At 39.2% G+C, this 16,023-nt stretch overlaps 1 protein-coding gene across 4 annotated transcripts in view; it reads right to left on the bottom strand.

Moving 5' to 3' along the window:
* SGCD (sarcoglycan delta) overlaps positions 1-16,023 on the bottom strand; it is a 938,618-nt gene that overhangs the window by 842,230 nt on the left and 80,365 nt on the right. The window contains exons 2-4 of one of the 4 annotated variants that reach the window (XM_032403595.1): positions 12,121-12,419; positions 11,071-11,155; positions 3,034-3,175 (exon numbers count right to left, since the gene is read on the bottom strand). The exons of 2 other annotated variants lie outside the window; for them this stretch is intronic. The gene's annotated coding sequence lies outside the window, so the exon portion shown is untranslated. The remainder of the gene's footprint in view (positions 1-3,033; positions 3,176-11,070; positions 11,156-12,120; positions 12,420-16,023) is intronic. One more of the 4 variants, XM_032403596.1, reaches the window with a different exon arrangement.

Below are 16,023 nucleotides of genomic sequence, written 5' to 3'. Positions count from 1 at the left end.
AACCCTGAAATCATGACCTGAGCTGAAACCAAGAGTCAGATGCTCAACTGACTGAGCCACCCAGACGCCCCATACCATGGACATTTTCTTGTAGAAAACTCAAAAGTATCTTCTTTACACAGATATTGCTTTGGTTTATTTCAGAAACATACATGTCAAGTAGTTCAGTTCACATTCAGTTTCTCATTTCATCTCTATAGCCAATGAGGTAGAATGTGAAGGGTAACAGAAAGAACGGGTGTTGAGTCAAACCACTCTGGGTCTAAATTTCAGATTTACCTCCACCTGCTAACCTCCTTCTACTCATCTAAATGAGGATAATAACACACCCCTTGCAAAATTACTGCATGTAATATGCCCGACAAGTAATGGAACCCAATATATAGGAAGCTAGACCTTGCTATTACTGTTGTTTTCATGACCACAGTGCCTAGAAATAGGCACAGAGAAACGAAGGAAACTTCATGATGTTGCAACATCAATAAAGTGATGAATCCAGATATGGCAGAGGCTGCCTAAGTGTCTATTACTCCTTAACCAGTCTCTCTCTCTCAGTAACATGTTACTAAGATTATTCAGAGAGGCAATCTGCCCAACTAAAAGATCATCTCATATTATCCAGCCTCTCTTTTAGCTACAGAGAGCCAGTGAAATGCAAACACGAGATTTTAGACACAGGAAATCTCCTTAAGAGAACAGATAGTTGGCACAGTACCTGTCTGGACTGTAGACATGATGGCTGAAGGCTCCAAGCAGGCACGATAGAACAGGAGGTTGCTCAGAGAATGAACGTCATGTACCAGGGATGGTGAAGTTCCCAGATACAGGACTCTGGGTCACTGATGACCCTGAAGATGCCATGCAGCCTTGGTGTGCCCACATTTGAATGCATTTTTTTATTTAAATTCAATTAGCCAAGGTATAGTACATCATTAGTTCTTGATATAATGTTCATTTGAACGCATTTTATGTGAAAGAATAATCTCTTAGTGTTTAAAATAATGTTATTTCTGTCTTCTGTTATTAGCAGCTAAATACAATTCCTAAATGATATATATTAGGTCCCTCTGACTCAAAAGCCAGGGAAAGCATGTAGGGTAACCTGCTAACCCTGCATCTTGGAAATCAACTGCAGGCAAACAGGGATGGTTAGTTACCTGAAAAGCATGTTTCCCCCCCGAAGAGCATATCAAAACATATTCTGAAATTTCGTCTTACACTTTTTCTCACTGAACAGGAAAATAAATTTCTTGGTTGAGTCCAAATCAACAGATACTATCTGAGCACCTGTATGCAAAATAGTACAGGGGAAACAGACAAGGACCAGGTCTTGCACTGAGGCTCCTACAGTCTGATTATGATCATTCATTCACTCATGGGTCCCTGTGGTCTACTTGTATTCATTCATTCATTCATTCATTCAGCCAGTGAGCATAGATATTTAAGAAGGCCTACTAAATACCAAGCATGGCCAACAGCAAGACATAAACATCATTCTCACTCTCGTGGAATCTGCATTGTGGTTGAAGGAGAGAGATAATAAACAAGTAAATAAATGAACAACAGAACTTCACTTAGGGGTCTTCAGATAAAGCTCCTGACATTGAGCAGAAAGGGAGATCTATCTGAACAGGTGATAGGTAGACTGAGAGCTACATGCCAAGAAAGACGCAGTCATTCAAACGGAGTACAGCAAATGTAAAGACGTGAGCCAGAGGAAAATCTGGCTGATTAGGATCAGAAAGAAAGCCAAAGGAGGGAGCAATGTATGGAGCAAGGCTGAGCATAGTAAGAGAGAAGTCAGAGAGATAGAAGGGTTGGATTCTGTCAGACCTTGTAGACCATGACAGCAGATTTAGATTTTATTGTAAGTGCAATAAGAAAAATAGCAAGTCATTGGAAGATTCTAAAGAGGAGAAGATTTATGCTAATAAAAGATCACTCCAACCACTGGGTGGAAAATGAATAATGAGGCCTGAAAGAGTAGTCCTGGGGAGTCCATCCAGTTGGCAGTCCAATGCCGTAATCCAGTGGAGAAACAAAGATGGTGGGCATGGTGGGGCAGCACCCAGCCTGGAGAGCGACAGGCAGGTCTGGGGTACATTTTAGAGCTAGAGTCACTTGACTGGCTAATGGATGGCATTTTACAGGAGCAGCAAGATTCACCTTTTCAGTGGAGCTTCCTTTATCCCTTTTTTTTTTTTTGAAATATAGTTGACACATAACACTACATTAGTATCAGGTGTACAACATACTGATTCAACTACTCTATATGTGATGCTGTCTCACCACAAGTGTACCTACGATCTGTCACCCTACAATGTTATTACAGTATCACCGACTACATTCCCTATACTGTACCTCTCAGCTCTGTGCCTTTTTCATTCTGTAACTGGAAGCCTGTACCTCCCACTCTCCTTCCCCCATTCTGCCCATCTCCCTGCCCCCCCTCCCCTCTGGTAACCACCAGTTTGTTCTCTGTATTTATAGATCTGTTCACTGGAGCTACCTTCAACATTTACTGTTATTTTAAAAAATCAAGTGTCTGAGCAATAATTTACTTGCTTTCCTTGATCCAGTAAGACCCCCCCAAAAAAATCAATGTACAAAATAATATCCACTGTATGAACAGCCAACACCTTGCACCTCCCTGACATGTTTCTAGCAACTTGAACATTCTCCTGCTTTTTCTATCATTTCACCTTAAAATCCTAGCACCCTATGTTAATGAAGAACCAGGAGCACACCATCTAATCCAAAGACCCCTTAGACCAAGCAGTTGTTTCACAATCAAATGTTAATTCTGAATAAATTAGAAAACAGCACCAGGTTAGTGTAGCGCAGTGTGCCATTTACCCACTGAGCACATGTTCTCGCCTTCCCTCTATTTTTAGGTCTGGAACAACTAGTTCACAGGAGCAAAGAGATGAAGTCCCTGTTTAGGAAACTCCCCTTGCTGCTTAGCTGCTAATGCATTTTACAAGTTCCCTAAGACTAGAGGATGTTGGTTTTTCTTTCTCTGTGCCTTCTTACCTTCCTTCCCCTTCTGTCTCTTCTCCTCCTTCACAGAAGTTCATTAATCATCACGAGTGGCTGGGAATGGAATCATAGGGATCATAGGATGTCATGGTGCAACTGGATTAAAACTCTGACATAGGCTCTCATTGATGAAATACTCATTTGGGAAAGAAAGAAAGAGAGAGAGAGAGAGAGAAGAGGGAGGGAAGGAGGGAGGAAGGGGGAAAGAAAGAAGGAAAAAGAGTTCAGCACTAGGCCTAGTACATTATCAGTGCTAAAGAAATGAAGGCAGAAATTATCTTTTTTTTTTTTTTTTTTCCAGAAACTGTCTTTAACCCTTAATGGCCATGGGCCATGGGCCTGGAGCTGCCCTACCACCTTTCCTACATGTGATTGGTTTTTAATCTACACAGCAAATCTACAGTAGGTATGGTCCTCTAACTTTTACAGATAAGGAAACTGAGGCTCAGTGACACCAGGCAATTTGTTGACCACAACCTATATTAGTAAGTAGCAGCCCTACAACTCAAAGCAAGATTCTAACAACTCCAAAGCCTACGCACTTTCGCTCTCTCAGGCTCCCCTCCACTCAACATAACAGAGAACGTGGGTGTGAAGATGTGGGTGCAAGTCTTAACAGCTCACCACTTAAGACTGTCAATTAAATAACCCAATTTCCCAGGGCCTCAGCTTCAGTGTCTTTATGGGGCTTAGAGAAAGAGAGTAATGCATGTGAAGGTATTTTATAAACTGTGAATTTTATGACAAATCATTATAAATCTTGAAAACAAAATAAAAGTCAAACAAGCAAAGGATGGTGCATATAAAATACACTGAACTTATTTTCCCTACAAGCAACTTGTCTCTTAAGAATAAGTATTTTCCCATGGGGCACCTGGGTGGCTCAGTCGTTAAGCGTCTGCCTTGGGCTCAGGTCGTGATCCCAGGACCCTGGGATCAAGCCCCCCATCGGGCTCCCTGCTCGTCGGGAAGCCTGCTTCTCCCTCTCCCACTCCCCCTGCTTGTGTTCGCTCTCTTGCTGTGTCTCTCTCTGTCAAATAAATAAAATCTTTAAAAAAAAAAAATTAAGTATTTTTCCAAGTATTTAATATAAAAATTTTACTAATGGGAGATTTGATACTGATTAAATCCACCGGTATTGGAAAGCTTTCAACCTATCTTAATAAAGATAATAATAATAATGTCACATTTATTGAGTGCTTGGCCTTTGCAAGATTCTAAGTGTTAGCTCATTAATTCTCCAAAATCTCTGTTTCTATAGTTCCCATTTATAGAGAAGCAAACAGGGGCACAGAGACGTGAAGTAACTGGTCCAGTGAAACGTTAGGTTGTGAATCCAGACAGCCTCGCTCCCCTGGCCACATTTAGATACAATGCAGGACTACAGTGCACACTGAAAATCCATCTTCAAAAAATCTGGGTAGTTTTTTGGTTTTGGTTTTTTTCTTTTCTTTTCTTTTTTTTTTTTTTTTTTTTTTTTACAGAAAGGTATCAATTCTTGAACAGGAGACATCACACCAGTGTCTCTGGTGACTGTTAAAATACTTCCAGGCAAGTTTAGCGAGAATGGAAATATTCAAGATTAATACTTTGACGGCCTATCACCGGCTTCCCTTGGCAGCTTAAACCCTTCCTAATCAGACTTTTCATCAGTCCTGGTGACTCACGACAGGCTAATGATTTCCTCCCCCCGGGAGAGTTTCTCTCTTTCAGTCCGTTCCACCTGTCCTGGTGTGGTAACCTGGGATTAGAACAGGAACATCAACTATGAATTCGCAGCTGAAGAGTTCCGAACTCCCAGGTGGAAAGGGTCAGATACAGACAAACTGGTAATAATGATGCCCTAAGGAACGAGGACCAGGTAATGCTTTCTCTAGTGGACGAGGCCAGTGTTTCCAGCCACTGCTTACATTTGTTAATTTAGAGCAAAGGAGTGAATGTGCAGCTCGCTACCAGAAAAGATCCTGCCTCTCCGCTGGGCACCTTACTTTTGTCCAGAACCCTCTGCTAACATCCATTGTATCCCAGGGGAGCCACATCATATGCAATTTAGCTCATGGGTTGATTCCCTAACTTTGGAGAAAGAGGAGACAGATGGCCAAGCCCTTGGGCGTGACTGCTACTCAGAGTTATTTAGCAGGACGTCAACGAGGAGAGACAGGAAGCAGAGGGCAATCTCTCCTCTGTAAGTTTTCAAAGGACAGTGTGTTTTTGGATGTGATCAAGCAAGTTTGATATTTAGATCAATTAATATTTAGTAAACATCTACTATGTGCCAGTCCCTGAGCTAGATGCTTTCCTATGTATTATTTTATGCGATGCCCAGAAGAACCAATAAAAATATCAATGTGCATTCAAGTTACAGAGACTGAATATTAAAACATAATGGATCAAATCCTGCAGTTGAGCAGAAACACTTTAGAATTCTGCATCCGTCTCTCGCTCAGTGCTAGGGATTATCCAGACAACTGCCTATAGATTTTTTTCTTTGTTCCATTATTTAATCTAGTTCAGTATTTCTCAAACCTCAGTGTGCAAAATAATCATTGTCCAGGGTTATAGACACCAAATCTTATTTACTGTGCTTCATGGTCAATTTCAGGACATTTCAAGGTTATTTTCAGGGCCTCTGCATAAACTTCAGCAGGTTGAAACCAGCACGAACATACCCGCCTGTGAGGGCAAGGTAAGGGGGGCTGAAGCCCAGCCTGTTTCCTACTGATTCAGCTGGGAGCAAGAGGTACTTTTTTTGCAATTCAGGTGTTCAGGGGCCACTTTGAAGCTAACTTTATAAATTTAAATAGTTAGATCTAAGTCCACTGCTCCTTTATTTTTATTTTTATTTTATATTTTTAGATTTGATTTTATTTTATTTTAATATCTCACTGCTCCTTTATTTTTATACCTCTCCCCCCTCACTGGAATGTGAGCTTCATGGCCCAGGGGCCCTATTTAATCATTTCTGTATTCCTAGCATCTTATTCAGTGTCTGGAACATAACAGATTCTTCCTAAAGAATGGTTAATATATGAGACATTTAAATAAAATTAACTTAATTATTATTTCCTTAAATAATCATTGAGGGAAAATAATTTAAACTTAGCCAGCATCCAATGATAGAACTAATATGTGTTATATGTCAGGCATGTGGTAATCATCATACAGTCCTCACAGAAACCCTATAACATAGGCATTATCATTACTATTTTAACCCCATTTCTAGCTGAAGAACAAAAATATATTTAAATGTGTTTATTTTACATATTTAACAATATTAATATATTTAACAGTATTAAAATTATAGTACGATCTTGCTTTTTTTCCTGAAATATTTAATAAATACTGTTCCTTGTCATTACATAGCCTTTTGATTTATAACTTTTTTATTATTCTACAAAATAAATATCCTATCACATCAGAGTTGTATTCTAATGCATTAAAGCATTCTCCTATGGCTGGACATTTTGACTCTATCTAATTGTCACTGTTAAAAATAACTTTCAATGACTATTTTAGTATATAAGCCTTTGCCTTAATCCCTGATTATTAACTTAGAACAGAGTCCTCGATATGGGGTGGGGGGTTGGTGAAAAAAGAACTGGGTCAAGGAGAATGAGTTTCTAAAGACTCAGGACACACCTTTGTTTTCTTAAAATTTACGTTGTATGTGTTTTCTGCTTAAAAGTGATAGATTTAGTTTCAGGTATGTGCCAGGTCATATACTCAATTGTTTTATTGCTTTTTCTGGCTTTTGCTTTAGACGGGTATTTCTATTACTATCGCCACCACTACCATGAAAAGCTAAGATTTATGGAGTCCTCACGTGGGGCTGGGCTCAGCAATTTGCATGCACTATCCTATTTAAGCCTTACAAGCCTCTGGGGCCAGTGTGGATGTTAATCCCATTTTGTCCATGACGTACAAATGTTAAGAATAAAGCTAGGAACTGAAGCTTTGGTCTGTTTGTTGTCAAAGCTGTGATCTTGACCACTCAACCTTTTAAAAGAGGAAATTCACAAGTAATGGTCACTTGAAGTATAACTACTAAGGCAGCTATAATTATAACCCTTTTATCTTTATGGCAGTTTATAGGACACAAATCACATCCACAGGAAATTATTTTAACTGATGACCAAATTCACCTCTCTATGTTGAAGACTAGACCTTTCTTTCCATTCTTGCCTATCTGTGATAGGCTGAAGAGCCAAACGCAGAGAAAACAAAAGCAAAGTAGTATTTCCCAGAGATTCTAGGCCAAAACTGTTACCCGGAGGGAACTGGCAAAAGACTAGGACTTTGATTACAGCTTGACCTTTCAAAGAGCAGTGCTGGGAGATGCAGGAAGGAGCCGTGGCCCCTGACTAGGACCCAGAAACTGCAAAAACAACAACCCATGATGCTCATTCCCACAGCCGAAATGCTTGGCCATTCTGGCCTTGTTCAAAATACCAACCAAATCCAGGCCATTGCAGATCGAAGTGAAATCAATGCAGGCTACAGTTGTAAAACTATGATTCCACATTGTAAAATACAGTTCAGGTAAGGGAAAAGCTGATGTTGTCTTGATCAGTTGTAATTATACTCCTGACAGCGACATTCCTGAGCAAAATGCTGAAGTCACAAGAGTATCCCTTGCACATCTGTTTCTGCCCTTTCGAAACTCTTTTCCCCATTTCCCGCGGAGACTGCAATCTCTGTGCTTTCCATGGACAGAAGCCAGTTCCACAGATGTTTCTCTCCACAGACCCTCAAGAAGTACCGTGTGGGGATAAAAATGGGGACTCTCAATCAGGATTCCTGGGTTCAAATCCTGCCCCTGATGAGCTGTGTGCCTTTAAGGAAATAATTAGGTCTCTATGCCTTAGCATCCTCATCTTTTTTTTTTTTTTTTAAGATTTTATTTATTTATTTGACAGAGAGAGACACAGCGAGAGAGGGGAACACAAGCAGGGTGAGTGGGAGAGGGAGAAGCAGGCTTCCCGCTGAGCAGGGAGCCCGATGCGGGGCTCGATCCCAGGACTCTGGATCACGACCTGAGCCGAAGGCAGACGCTTAACAACTGAGCCACCCAGGCGCCCCAGCATCCTCATCTTAAAATGAGGATTATAATAGTACAGATGTTGTAGGATTGTGGTGATTAAGCAATTTAATACATGGGAATGCACATAATAAGTGCCATGCAAGTGTTTCGTTGTTTATTATTCCCTCCTGTCAAGAGTTCCTTCTCACATGACTCATCCCTACTCCTCCGGCTGTCAGTTGAGAGAGTGGTTAACGGAATTAAATCCTTCTCAACTCATAATAGCCAAATGCTTTGGCATATCACCCCTGAGTTGTTTTTATATGCAGAGAAAACTCACAAATATTGAAAAGCTGAAATACAATGAAATTAATCTCTCGAGATAAAATTTCAGGTGTGTATACATATAAATGAAGATACATGTGATAGACAGAAAGGTATTTTAAGGTTTCTCAAAGCACATTTGGGATTTTAGAACATTCAAGTGACAAGGAACTTTGAAAAATATACAGTCCATTCTTCCCTTTTACATGTGGAAAAGCTGGGGGCACCTTGCTGGCTCAGTCGATAGAGCATGCAACTCTTGATCTCTGGATCGTGAGTTCAAGCCCCACTTTGGGCGTGGAGCCTACTTTAAACAAATAAACAAAATGTACAATACATGTGGAAAAGCTGAACTCCAGAGAGACGGAGTTACTGACCCCCAAAGACCTAGTGTGTTGTGATTATAATCCAGCTTTATGACGCTCAGTCTGATTCTCTTTATACTATGTCATGTTATTCTTTCTCATGTCTCTAACAATTCACAGAACATTCTTAAAAAACTGTAAATATGGAAGCTGCAAAAGGAAAATCCACTATCTCCAAAAAAATATGCTTGAAGTGGTATAAAGATAGCACTGATCTTTCTACCCTCCTCCTCAAAATCTTCATTTCCAGAGCAAGGAATGAAAATTAACATTCCTAAACTACACCTCTCCCTCTGCCTTCTTATGACTGTTACTGCCTCATCCCTCTCCCAAGGGATGTCCAGCGTAATTTGAACTCTGTCCATCCCTTCCATCTCCCCTGCTCACACCCATTGCCACAACCTGCATCTTGCTTCTTCCTTTCTTCTTGGAACACCCTCCTCCCAACTCTGAATCCTGCCTACCGAAATCTTGTTAACACTTTGAGATAACCTCAGCTCCCCCCCACCCCGCCCCACAACCTCAATAAAGTAATTATCTTGCTCTTGTATATGTAAATAAAATGTACTTGCTCTCTAGTTAGAGAATTTTCTCATAATCCCATATGTTGCTGTGTACATATCTTATCTCCACCACCATACAGAAAGCTTGCTCAGGGTTTAATCATAACCTGGTTCATTTTTGTATCCTTCCCAGCAATCAACATGTTCTCTTTATAAAGTGCTCACTGAACTGAATAAAGAAAAATATATTCTGCATGCCTGATTCTTCAGAAAATCTACAGTGAAACTTTCTTTATAGTCTATTCTAAAACATCTTTAAATTATGATCTGAATGTCAGTTGTAGGCTATTTTTTCAAGTACATGCAGCTCCTACTATAAAATAATGTTAATGCTCATTCTTCTGAGGTGCTTCTGCAGCCAAGAAAGTGAGAAGTCCAAAAAAGTAGACCCACTACCAGCCATTTCAACCAGACATGGCATTAGCTTATTTGTTTGCTTGTTTGTTTGCTTGCTTGTCTATTTATTTATTATGTATTAAGATAGGCTCAGGCTTCATATGGGAAGAACAAAAAAGTTTTCCTGTTCTGACCTTGAGCTAATAATTTCCCTTGGCCCTACACAAAGTCTTCTGGCCTTTAAATAATTCTCATATCTGGGAAAGAAAAGAGTTCATTAGCCAAAAAGCCAAATGATAGGAATACATAATTTACATGAATGAGAAAACAAATAATAAGCAAACAAATTAAGAAAATTACCATCTTCACAAGGAAGAAAGAAACCATAATTAAATCAAACTTAAAGTGTAATTTTAAGCCTATAAAATTAACAAAAACATTTCTAGTGATTAAACCTACTGTTGACACAGGAGAATAATCATCTCCTATATACACTGTTAGCAGCACAGTAAAACTGGCAGAATCCTTCCAAAATCAGAAGCAAGCAGCAAGTACTATAAAAATGTTCTAACCTTCAGATCCAATAAATCTATTTTTGTGAGTATGTACTCTAAAAATAATTGAATGGAAGGAAAAATAGTATATGTACAGCAGTATTTATTGCAGCATTATGAAAAATAAAATGAAACCAGGAAGCGATCTAAATATGCAACAATAAGGCAATGATTTAGTAAATTGCAATAGATCAACATGATGAAATTTTATACTGTTAAATTATTGTAACTATAAGGAAATGTAGAAAATGTTTATGAGGTACAGTTAAATGAGAAACGCAAACTACAAAATGCTACATACCCTACGATAGCAACAACGTAAAATATACATACCTAATGGAAATTTGGAGGGCAATACATAAAAATGGAAGCAGGTACACAATAGTTGTGTTCAGGCATCAAATGACCGAGAGACTTACTTTTTACATGTATAAACCCTCAAAACTTCTTAAAAATTAGTAATTTTTATTATCCAACCTACTTTTACATCAGCCATTTGCTCAGCCAACCCACATAATCTCTCAGTGTTTTTCCACTGTTAACTTATTAGCTAAGCTAACATGCTTACTGAGACCTGTATATGAATTACTCATCCCATGAAAGGCAAGTTCAAGTAAGTCATGTCCCTGCCTTGTCCCTATAAGCGCTTACATAATCTGTAAGCTCTTACATTTTCAACATTTTGCTCAAAACTCATCTCTAGGAAGCTTTCCTTAGTGATTTCTCACAGAATCATTTACCCATTATCTTCGTGATAATGATTTCCAAAATTGAGTTTGGTATGCTCCTTCTATGTTCCATGCATATGTAGTGACTGCCCTTACCACCTTATATTCATTAATTCATTCAATTATCAAAACAATGCTTACTGAGTGCCATTTATGGACCGGGCAGTATGTTGAGGTTACTGCAATGAATGACAGCCTCCATTCCTTCTCGCATGAAGCTTAGAGCCTAGAATAAGAAATAGAAATTTAGCAACAATCACGAAAATAATTATTATATTGCTGATATGTGCTACGAAAAGAAAACACAGGGAGTGATGAGAATATAGCAAGAGGTAAACATCTAGTCTTGGAGGAAAAGGAAGGGAATCTTGGAGAAGTAACAGTTTAAGGTGAATACTGAAGGATGAGCGGAGTCTGGCCAGACAAATGGGAGAGGGAAGGACACTCCTGGAAGCAGAATGGGCAAAGAGGAAAGCTCCGAAGTGGAGAGGATCTTGGCATGGATGAGGGGCTGGTGGAAACAGGAGCAGTGTGGCTGGCATATCTAACATGAAGAGAGTAGAGCAAGATGAAGCTGGAAACTACAGAGGGGACAGAAGCCTTGGGGCCCAAGAGGCCAGATGAAAAATGTGTGATGTTACCCTAAGAACTAATAACTAGTAACTAATAACTAGCCAGGTAAATGCCTGTCCCTGCACATTTGACAGCAAATGCTCTTATTTCATAATCCCATAGTCCCAACATCTCGGGGAGCACCTGACACACAGTGGGTGTTCAAGGTTTGCTGGATGACCGAAAGAATGAATGAATTATCCTTTGTCTCTCATCAAAGAATTACGAGATTCTGAGTTCCTGAGGACTGATCTAATGGGGATAGGAGAGGGAAGATTCCAGCCACTACTGTTTCACTACCTATCCTTTGCCAGTGGCATTTAAAAATACATTCATTGCAACTGATATCCAAAGCAATGTGATAAGAGGTTACCAGACAAGTGAACTGCTCCATAATCAAAGCAAAAGTCTGGCCAGGGCAGGATCCCAACAAAGTCTCCCTGGAAAACTATCAAATCACAAGCAAATGTTCTGAGGTTACAGAGTCAACCAACAAGCCTTCAGAAAAATCCCAAAGAGGACGCCAACTCAACAACACAGAAAATGTCTAGAGGAAAACTGCTGTCCTCCAACAGTAACCTGGGAGTGTGATGAGAAGTGATGAAATTGAAGGCTTTGATTAGGACCTGCTCGCAGGGTGTTCTTCTGACCTGGGGATGTTTTGTTTTTATTCTCCAGCTAGCCCTTTGCTCTCAGTTGAATCCAGGCATGCACAGGCCTTTTCTTTTCAAGCATGCAAACAAAAATCTCTTGCAGTTTCAAAGGTATCGTCCTCTCCCTGGTAGTCCACTTGATAGTTTGCCTTTCTTTCTTTGCTTTTTGAAGACAAGCTTTGATCATCTCACTCCCCTGCTCCACCTTCAGTGGCTCACCATGGCCTGAAGAATAAAATAAAAACTTCTAAGCTTGCCATATAACATCCCATACCTTCTACCTGCCAAACATGTTTCTCTAACCCCTTCTTACTTGCCTTCCACATATTCACTGTGATCAAGCCATTGTTTTGCTTATTAGATGCAATGACAAAGACAACCAGTCTCAAGCATCCCAATGTCCTTCCTTTGTTTTTTCCCTTTCATTCTTTATAATCCCACCAGCAGTTACCTCTACAACTAAAATCACAGGATTTTACTAAAGACACAGGAGTCATGGGAGTCTAAAACAAACTTTCCGGTTCTCCCATTTGAAAACATGACTTCCTTATACAAAGTATAGTTGTGATGATGTCTAGTTTGTTCCCAGTTGGCTGCACAACTAAAGCCACAGTAATGGTACTCCTTGGGGATGATTATTTAATTTAAGCAATTGAAGATGTCCTGGGAGAACCAGTTAAATATGCAGATTTCTCAATGTGCTTCCAAATACTATGTTGACATAGTCTGGTGGATCCTAAGAATCCATCTTATAATTAGCATCATACCTGGTTCCGATTTCAATGGTCCAAAGGTGATACTTTGAGAAATACTTCAGTGTTTCTACAGCACTGAAGTGGACTTCCTATGCTTCAAACAGACTGCTCTTCTACTTAATTATATTTCTCTACTGACATGCTAAAGGCAGAATTCAGCAGAATACCTGTTTTTGGTGATGGAAATTTTTTAAGAAAATTAAGAACTGAAAATAACTTTAGAGTATAAATATATGGTGGCTTATTTGGTTTTTCATGGTCTGAGGATGTTCGTCCCCAGCTTACTGCCTTCAATAAGAAATTATCATGGTGAGGTCAGACTGACATTGGAGCAGCTTTCTGAACAATAGACCATGGATTAGTACTTCTTTCTTGGCCCAATTTATTCTGTAAGGAACATGTCTCTTCGTAAGAATCCAGGTTTATTCCACAAATACCTTTCAAGTGTCTGCCAATTTCCAGGCATGGGACCGGGTGCTAGTTTTAAAATCCTGACATCATTTCTGGTTCTGTGAAATAGACATCGTATGCCATACTTTCACAGATGATTATTATATCTAGCATTTGCTAAATGACAAATAGAAAAGAGCATTTTTGGAAAACATAATGATTTATTGGTAGTTCCTTGGGACCTGCAATCTAGCATTGAATGGAATTTATCAGGAAAAAGCAGACTTTAATGGGAAATTACTCAGAGAAAAACCTCTTTGCCCCACAAAATCACATGATTGATATTGTTAAGGCTAATCCTTTTATCCATGCTTTACTGAAAAAGTTTTCATATATTTAATTTTCATGGAGCTATTGTTTTCCCATTCTCAAGATTTTTTATGGATTTTATCAACATTTAATTCTTCATTTTATCTTTACTGAAGTTAGGAAGGTTAATTGTAATTGTATGAAAGTAAACTAAAATAACTGATTCAACCAATCAAAGGAAGATACCTATGCTATTGGGAGAGAGATAGGTAGAAAGAGAGAGAAAGAGAGAGGCATCTATAACCCTTTAAAATGCTCTCAAAAATTGGCTTGCCATTTGGGAAAATAGGAAAAACAACACTGAAATAACACATACAACCTTCTAAAAGCAAGATACCTTGCAAAGCTTCTGTTTTATTTTTAAAGAGCAAGACAAAAGCCCAAATTATTAAAAGGTGTGTTGATTCTGTATAGAAATAAGAGCATAAGGAAAGAGCATCTGACAAGAAAAAAAAATTAAGTACAGGAACACATGGTTTAGTTAGTTTAAAGCATTGACATTAAAATTTATAATGGCTTATTTTATTGGAGATTGTACAATCTTAAATTAATATCCCCATTATCTTTAGTGAAAATAAAAATATCAAAGATCTGCATTCTTTGTTAATTACATCTAATGAAAGTAATAAGCCTGGATAAATTAACTGTTATGGCAATAAATGACCAACCTTTAAGCCAACAGGAAAGAAAGAGAGAAGAGAATATTAGCACTGAAAAGGGAGGTTTATGTACCCTTTCATTTTACACAAGAGACAACTGAGGCCCAAAGACAACTATTCACTTGCCAGGATCACACACTCCAGAAAGTTTTCCATCAAATGACATTACAGAGTTATGTTTTCATTTATGAAGTCTTTGGGAAAGAAAGATAATGCTTTCTTGAAGTAATCATAAATAATCTGTTGCCATGTTTATGCATACTTGATGTTCATTCAGGGCCCAAGATGTTCACTCATTTCTTTTATCACATGTGTATTCTCCACAAGAAGCTTGTCTTTCCTGAAGATGTTGGGCCCTTTTTTCCACCCTCCTCCTTCCTCTCTTTTACTTTTCTTCTCCCTGCCTCTATTCCACTGTTCCCTCCCACTCCTCAATCTTTCTGTCCGTCAGTTGAGAATGCACAATCCTACACTCAGGCATTAGGGAATGGAAGCAAGTCAGCAAGATTGTTCACCTACTAAAGGAATCAGTGATACGAAGACCCTTGTAGAAAAAGGGTGGTGATATTAACCTCAAAGTTTAGCCGACAATATCTCTGAACACATTAGTGTCCTTATCAACCTACCACATTCATCATCTCTTGGTTCTTCTCAATAATTTTAAACACACCACCAGAATAAGTTATTTTCTTGCCCTTTACAGTTAACAGTGTACTACAGACTGAATGTTCATGTCCCCCCACAATTCTTATGTTGAAACCTAATGCCCAGTGTAACAGTATTAGGAGGTGCGTCCTTCAGAAGGTAATTTGGTCATGAGGGTAGTGCCCTTATAAAAGGGACACCAGAGAGCTCCCCTGTTCCTTTCCCCATGTGAATACACAGGGAGAAGACAGCCATCTACGAACCAGGAAGCAGGCTCTCACCTGACACCAACTCTGCGGGCACCTTGATCTTGAACTTCCCAACGTCCAGAATTGAGAAATGAATGTTTGTTGTTTACAAGCTACCCATCTGTGATACTTTGATATTGCAGCCTAAAACACAATGATATGGACAAACATTCTTCTACATATTCTCTGTCTTACTTCCTAGTATAACCACTCTAATCAAAACATATCACATCATCCCTGGCACCAGTCTGTGAGTTTCCTGAGATTGGCAGAGAAATACCTCAGCTCTTAGCACTGTGCCTGGCTGGCTCTCAGAGACTTGCAGGTAACTGGCCAATTATCAGCTCTACACTTATGAGTCCACAACTGGATAGTCAAGTTCTCTTAAAATACACTTAAGATACCTGAGTGGCAACAGCTAATGCAGTAAAAATGTGTAATCAACCTAGTGATAAAGTAAAGAAGTCTACAGGTGGAGAGTTTCAGGGTTGGTGAAGGCAGCTCTATGACAGCAAGGACCCAGATCTGGCCCTCAGTAACTATGTGACTTCAGCACATCCATTATTTTTCATACCCCCCAGTTTCTTACGGAAACAACTATGGCACTGGACAGCACTCAGTAAATTTTTCTATCATTATCATTATTGTCTCAAACATCACTATTTTATGAAAGATTTTACCTGCTCAAGAGTCCTACTGTAATCAAAATGATAACCCATGAGCTAAATAATCTTGATGCTTCTTTCACTTTCAAGTAAATGGC

Source organism: Phoca vitulina, unplaced genomic scaffold (assembly GCF_004348235.1).
Source record: "Phoca vitulina isolate PV1807 unplaced genomic scaffold, GSC_HSeal_1.0 scaffold6, whole genome shotgun sequence".
Taxonomy (NCBI): Eukaryota; Metazoa; Chordata; class Mammalia; order Carnivora; family Phocidae; genus Phoca; species Phoca vitulina.
Note: the sequence above shows the minus strand (reverse complement) of the source record. Positions and strands in the feature narration are given on the sequence as shown.